Here is an 8,277-nt window from a genome sequence, read left to right on the forward strand (position 1 = left end):
GCTTTATTTTTTAATTCTTTTTGCTTTTAGTTTTAGAAAAATTATAAAATTTCTGTTAGTGCCATTAGTTTTCAAATTTGAATACACATTTTTTGTTTTCTTTTTGCTTTATTTATTTTATTACGAGGGCCGAACCATAAGACATTAAAGCATTTCAAATGAACTCTAAAAGTTGAAAGTTGAAAGTTGGCATGGTATCACGAGGGCCGAACCATAAGACATTAAAGCATTTCAAATGAACTCTGAAAAAGTTGAAAGTTGAAAGTTGGCATGGTATCATAATTTCGTCTGTTACAAAGTTGGCATGGTATCATCATAATAGTTGCGGGAGAAAGTCTTCACTTTTTCTTCGCTTGTGTCATTTGCTTATTGCGCAGTAACCATGGATAATATTCATCGTTTATCAGGATGCTGGGGTCAGCCTTGAATTTGAAGGGAGGAATTTCATGAAACTTTTCATAATCTTCAGACATGTCTGTCTTGCCCTCCCTCCAACGATGTCCCTTTTTCCTGAAAGAACTATGTGGCGCTTTGGCTCATCGTATGATGTATTCGCTTCCTTATCTTTTCTTTTTCTCAGTCTGGTAGACATGTCCTTCACATAGATAATCTGTGCCACATCATTGGCTAGGACGAACGGTTCATCAGTGTATCCAAGATTTTTCAGATCCACTGTTGTCATTTCGTACTGTGGGTCTACCTATACCCCGCCTCCTGACAGATTGACCCATTTGCACTTAAACAAAGGGACCTTAAAATCATGTCCGTAGTCAAGTTGCCATATGTCCACTATGTAACCATAATATATGTCCTTTCCCCTCTCGGTTGTTGCATCAAAGCGGACACCGCTGTTTTGGTTGGTGCTCTTTTTATCTTGGTCAATCGTGTAAAATGTATTCCCATTTATCTCGTATCCTTTCCAAATTGTAACAGTCGAAGATGGTCCCCTGGACAACAAGTACAGCTCATCACAAACAGTGTTGTCACCTCTGAGACGTGCTTCCAACCAACTGCTGAAAGTCCTGATGTGTTCACATGTAATCCAGTCATCGCACTGCTCCGGGTGTTTGGAGCGCAGACTGTTCATGTGTTCATCGATATACGGGGTCACCAAGGTAGAGTTCTGTAGAACTGTGTAACGTTTTTGAGACCAAGAATATCCGTCCTTGCATATTATTGAGTCCCTTCCAAGCGTGCCTTTTCCAGTCAGTCTCCCCTCATACCGCGATTGAGGGAGACCTATCTTCTTAAGGCCAGGAATGAAGTCAACACAAAACCCGATGACATCCTCTGTTTGATGGCCCATGGAGATGCTTCCTTCTGACCTAGCGCGGTTACGGACATATTTCTTTAAGACTCCCATGAACCTCTCAAAGGGGTACATATTGTGTAGAAATACTGGGCCCAGAATGACAATCTCGTCAACTAGATGAACTAGGACGTGTGTCATGATATTGAAGAAGGATGGTGGGAACACCAGCTCGAAACTGACAATACATTGCACCACATCACTACTTAGCCTTGGTATGATTTCTGGATCGATCACCTTCTGAGAGATTGCATTGAGGAATGCACATAGCTTCACAATGGCTAATCGGACATTTTTCGGTAGAAGCCCCCTCAATGCAACCGGAAGCATGCAGTTGCCTCATAATCACGTGGCAGTCATGAGACTTTAGGTTCTGAAACTTTTTCTCTGACATATTTATTATTCCTTTTATATTCGACGAGAAGCCAGTCGGGAACTTCATACTAAGCAGGCATTCAAAGAAGATTTCCTTCTCTTCTTTGGTAAGAGCATAGCTGACAGGACCTTCATACTGCTTTGGAGGCATGCTGTCTTTTTCGTGCAAACGTTGCAGGTCCTCCCGTGCCTCAGCTGTATCTTTTGTCTTCCCATACACGTCCAAGAAGCCTAGCAGGTTCACGCAAAGGTTCTTCGTCATGTGCATCACATCGATCGAAGAGCGGACCTCTAGGTCTTTCCAGTAGGCTAGATCCCAAAATATAGATTTCTTCTAACACATGGGTGCGTGTCCTCCAGCGTCACTCGGAACAGCTAGTCCGCCGGGACCATTTCCAAAGAGTACGTGTAAATCATTGACCAAAGCAAGTACGTGATCACCGGTACGCATGGCGGGCTTCTTCCGGTGATCTGCCTCGCCTTTGAAATGCTTGCCTTTCTTTCGACATTGATGGTTGGTCGAAAGAAATCGACGATGGCCCAGGTACACATTCTTCCTGCAGCTTCCCAGGTATATACTATCGCTGTCAAGTAAACAGTGCGTGCATGCGTGGTATCCCTTGTTTGTCTGTCCTGAAAGGTTACTGAGAGCGGGCCAATCGTTGATGGTCACGAACATCAACGCCTTTAGGTGAAATTCCTCCTGTTTGTGCTCATCCCACGTACGTACGCCGTTTCCATTCCACAGCTGTAAAGTTCTTCAACTAATGGCCTTAGGTACACATCAGTGTCGTTGCCGGGTTGCTTAGGGCCTTGGATGAGAACTGGCATCATAATGAACTTCCGCTTCATGCACATCCAAGGAGGAAGGTTATACATACATAGAGTCACGGGCCAGGTGCTGTGATTGCTGCTCTGCTCCCTGAAAGGATTAATGCCATCCGCGCTTAAAGCAAACCATACGTTCCTTGGGTCACTTGCAAACTTATCCCAGTACTTTCTCTCGATTTTTCTTCACTGCGACCCGTCAGCGGGTGCTCTCAACTTCCCGTCTTTCTTACGGTCCTCACTGTGCCATCGCATCAACTTGGCATGCTCTCCATTTCTGAACAGACGTTTCAACCGTGGTATTATAGGAGCATACCACGTCACCTTCGCAGGAACCCTCTTCCTGGGGGGCTCGCCGTCAACATCACCAGGGTCATCTCGTCTGATCTTATACCGTAATGCACCACATATCGGGCATGCGTTCAGATCCTTGTACGCACCGCGGTAGAGGATGCAGTCATTAGGGCATGCATGTATCTTCTGCACCTCCAATCCTAGAGGGCATACGACCTTCTTTGCTGCGTATGTACTGTCGGCAATTCGTTATCCTTTGGAAGCTTCTTCTTCAATATTTTCAGTAGCTTCTCAAATCCTTTGTCAGGCACAGCATTCTCTGCCTTCCACTGCAGCAATTCCAGTACGGTACCGAGCTTTGTGTTGCCATCTTCGCAATTGGGGTACAACCCTTTTTTGTGGTCCTCTAACATGCGATCGGACTTCAGCTTCTCCTTTTGACTTTCGCATTGCGTCCTTGCATCGACAATGACCCGACGGAGATCATCATCATCGGGCACATCGTCTGGTTCCTCTTGATCTTCAGCAACTTCGCCTGTTGCAGCATCATCGTGCACATCGTCTGGTTCCTCTTGATCTTCAGTAGCATCACCGTATTCAGGGGCATAGTTGTCATCGTACTTTTCTTCTTCGCCGTCTTCCATCATAACCCCTATTTCTTCGTGCCTCGTCCAAACATTATAGTGTGGCATGAAACCCTTGTAAAGCAGGTGGGTGTGAAGGATTTTCCGGTCAGAGTAAGACTTCGTATTCCCACATATAGGGCATGGACAACACATAAAATCATTCTGCTTGTTTGCCCCAGCCACTTCAAGAAAATCATGCACGCCCTTAATGTACTCGGATGTGTGTCTTGAACCGTACATCCATTGCCGGTTCATCTGCGTGCATTATATATAATTAAGTGTGTCAAAAATCATTACAGAACATCATGAATAGATAATTAAGTGACCAAATTAATAGAAGTTCATCATCACATTAAAACCAAAGTACATACATAGTTCTCATCTAACAACATAAAGCTCTGCAGAGCATCTAAATTAATTAAACCATACATTGAAACTATGTAAAACATTTCAATGCGAAAACAAATGCGATCATAATCGCAACCAATGTAACAACTGATCCAATGGCATAATGATACCAAGCCTCAGTATGAATGGCATATTTTCTAATCTTTCTAATCTTCAAGCGCATTGCATCCATCTTGATCTTGTGATCATCGATGACATCTGCAACATGCAACTCCAATATCATCTTCTCCTCCTCAATTTTTCTAATTTTTTCCTTCAAGAAATTGTTTTGTTCTTCAACTAAATTTAACCTCTCGACAATAGGGTCGGTTGGAATTTTCGGTCAACAACCTCCTAGATAAATAAAATCTATATCACGTTGGTCGGCATAATTGTCATAAACAATAGATGAACCAATAGTTATGAAAAAATGATATATACCATATCCGAATCATAGACAGGACGAGGGCCGACGGGGGCGGATACCAAAACCATCGCACTATATAAGATGCAATAATAAAAGTAAGAAAATTATACAAGTATCTATATAAACATACAAGTAAGAATTTTTTTTCCTTTCAGAAAGAAGATAAGAACAAGAGGCACACCACGGTGGTGCCGGCGACGAGATCGGCGCGGGCGATCGACGGCGGTGAAGACGGGGACGGGACGTGACGGACCGCTAAACCTAGACAAATATTGAGGAAAATGGAGCTTGGAGGTCGAGCTTGGAGAGGAGAAAGCTTAAGTAGTGTGGCTCGGGCATTCCATCGAACACCTCGTGTGCATAGGAGGTGAGCTAGAGCACCACAAAGCTCTCTCCTCGCCGGCCACGAAAAACAGAGCAGTGGGAGTGCTCTGCTCGCGGGCGAGGGATATATATAGGCAATTAATTGGTCCCGGTTCGTGGCAAGAACCGGGACTAAAGGGCAGCCTTTGGTCCCGGTTCATGCCAACAACCGGGACCAATGGTGGTGGGCAGGAGCAAGTCACATTGGTCCCGGTTCGTCCCACCAACCGGGACCAAAAGGTCCAGACGAACCGAGACCAATGGCCCACGTGGTCCGGCCGGCCCCCGGGGCTCACGAACCGGGTCCAATGCCCTCATTGGTCCCGGTTCTGGATTGAACCGGGACTAATGGGCTGACCTGGCCTGGACCATTGCCCTCTTTTCTACTAATGGCAATTCGGTTAATCGTTGGAACACTAGGGAGTGCGGGCACGCAAGAGTCTCGCATGGCTTTGCATGAATTTTGCAAGAAACTTCTCGGTCCCCAGATGTGTTGGCGAGCCTCGCAATTACCTTCGATAAGCATGGCAAATCCTGACAAACATTTCAGATTTTTAGTTTTTTTTCTATCTTTTTTTGTAGCAAGATTAGACGTCAGAGAATTCCGTTGATGAACTGCCAAGGCAAGAGTTAATTTGTCAGTCGTTGCAGGTACCAACATATTAGTGGTATCTAACTATCTAAAAACAACGTATGTCATTGGTTTATTTAGCTTAAAGTCTGATCATGTCGTACAATTAGCAGCACCTAGTTAATTGATGGAGCCATAGTGATCCATCATGGCTGACTGCAGCAACAGGGAACGAACGCGCCCAGTCTATAAATTGGGTCGTTCCCTTATATTATTGGTGAGACCCTCCATAAGATCCCTCACGAAAATTATTAATCATGGAGGATATATTGATACGAGATTGATAGTTTAAGTTGTCTGTCGTGGAAAGCTCCGTCTCTCCAACGACAGTGATCCCTGTCTGTCAAACTAGAATGATGCCTTCTTATCCAAGAACAGGCGTGCAAGGCTACGCATGCCGTTCATGTCCTGCAGGCTGTAGCGTCAGCTGTCAAGGATCAAGTAGTGACTTGGACACCCCAACGTCGTGCTCAGAGTTCAACGACTATTCGTCAAATAGGAGAGTTCAGTTAACGAGCTAGTTAGTTTTATCATACATAATTCTTTTTCGCAGGTAATAATAATAATTAGTTCGATCATACATGGTCGTAGCTAATGAATTACCATCCTTTTTTGCACTAAGCTAGTTAGTTTTCATATTTTTTAATTCCTCATACACGCACTGAAGCACCATATGAGCAAACTTTCTCTACCTTATTACTATATTTCTGTTGGAATTGACATACTAGAGAGTTCATGTTGGTTAACTACAAAACTAATGTACGAGCAGTAATCAGTTTACAGGCAAAGCTCGTAGATGATGATTGCTTCCTTTCTGAGCACACAAACAACATGTGCCTTCCGGATAGCTTCGTCGACGCATGTGTTGCAACTGGAGATGTTTGTGTCTCTTCGGCATTGTGCTAGGGCATATGTGGCCTCTCCTTACACGATGGTGTCTTTGGTGAACATTCTTGGAGAAGTTGACACCTTCCGAGGCAGTGTCATGACCAAAGACTTGAATGCTTCTTGGTACCTCAATCCTGTGTAGTTCCTACCAGGGCAACTAAAGCTCAGGACCTGGCTTGCAGCGGTACTGACACTCGGGAGCAGAGAAGCCAAGGCAACTAAAAGAAATTATATCTTCATGCTAGGCAACTTCATCTAAAAATAAAAATAAGAAGTAAATGTTAGTTTAGTTAATGGTGGCAACTATATCTTTTTATAAAGGGAAAAGTATATTTTTCGTCCTTGAACTTTTACGATAGTTTAGAAATCGTCCCTCAACTCCAAAACCACCAAAACTCAGTCCCTCAACTATTTAAACCGGATATTTTTCGTCCCTTAGGTGGTTTTAGTATGATGTGAATCCGGTTTTGACTAAAAGTGGCCATGTGGCCTGGTTTTATGACTTAGCGTCCCGTGATCCTGAGCTCGCCGGTGCGATTCACACGGCAGGTCTCAGGGTCGACGATCTTGGCGACTTGGCCACGGTGGTGGGCGGCAGGAGGCCGGCCGTCCCGTATCGGCGGCCTCCTCGGCCGAGTCTGTAGACGCGCCGATGGTCGTGCTCTCAATCAGCCCGTACCCCCCGCAGGATCTCCATCGACAACGTGCAGAGGAACGTCTCCATGGTGTCGGAGTCCTCGAGGCAGAGGCTGTTCGTCACCATCTGGACCATGGATATTGTAGAACAAGAGCTCAAGGAATCGATATATCGCACAGGTTTACATCTTTGCCGTGCTGTACAACAACCTAGCTAAATTAAAGATCAGTTAACGACCCCTACTAGCTAGCGCTGCCAATCCTGTGCAATTGAGCGCACAACCGAACGTGCGTGCATGGGAGGAGGAGGTCCTGAAGACGTGTGCCAAGTCCTGCATGATGCGATCCTGGCAGCGTTGAGCAGGTTGGTAGTGGTGACGGCAGCGGCGAGCGCGCCACGCTGGAAGTGGATCGAGTTGGGGTAAAAACTAGGTCACGTGGCCAGTTTAATCAAAACCGGTTTGACATCATACTGAAACCACCTGAAGGGACGAAACTTATCGGGTTTACATAATTGAGGGACTGAGTTTTAGTGGTTTTAAAGTTGAGGGACGATTTCTAGACATTCGCAAGAGTTCGAGGACGAAAAATATACTTATCCCTTTTATAAATACGAAATGCATAGCTTTGTAATTTGCCCAACTAATCAATCAAATATATGAATTATATTCTACTTATAATGCAAGACGTTTTTCGACTGTAGTGTAGTGTGGAAAAACGTCTTACATTATGGGACAGAGGAAGTACCATTTTGGTGGTTTAATCATGCTCTGGTTTTTTTTACCTTCCCCAATTAGTCATCTATCCTTAGCACACAATGACTAGTTGCTGACAATAGAAAACCTCCTCGAGCATGATTAAACCACCAAAATGGTAGAAAATATTGCGTATATTATGATACAATAAACTAAACGATAGATATGATGGTGGTTGAGCTCACATCTGCGCACACTTATGTCCCCCTTATGCCCTGCCCTAGTTCACTAGCTTTGCCAAAGATTGTGATATGCATATAAGTAAAACGAATCAAAACACCAAGTTCTAACCACATGCAAAGATTTAAGTCCAAAGTTGATATATATATTTCAAAAATGAGCCAATACATTTCCTTTTGTACATAATAAGAAAATCAAGTTCTTCTATGGATAGGACCTCTAACAATCATCCATAATAGGAACATTCTGTTTTCCTCAATGTGTGAATAGACTTTAGTTTTATGGCATACATACATGGATTCAAAAGCTATAAAAAATAGATTTCATAAAAAAGATTGGTTAGTCTTTAGTGGGCTGGTAATTTATCAAATTAGTCGTTCTGTGCTCATCATTTTCCATGTATGTTGGGAGGTGGCAATTAACTGCATTTTGTAGACATACTGGCAACCATGTGGCGTACTAATGTTTCTCATATTTGCCATCAACAGGTGAAGATCTTGCTTGTTTATCTTACATGTTATATCTTATTGTTTCGTATAATTTCAGAATGCTAGGTATTCGATACATCACATAGGCCA

Source organism: Triticum aestivum, chromosome 7B (assembly GCF_018294505.1).
Source record: "Triticum aestivum cultivar Chinese Spring chromosome 7B, IWGSC CS RefSeq v2.1, whole genome shotgun sequence".
Taxonomy (NCBI): Eukaryota; Viridiplantae; Streptophyta; class Magnoliopsida; order Poales; family Poaceae; genus Triticum; species Triticum aestivum.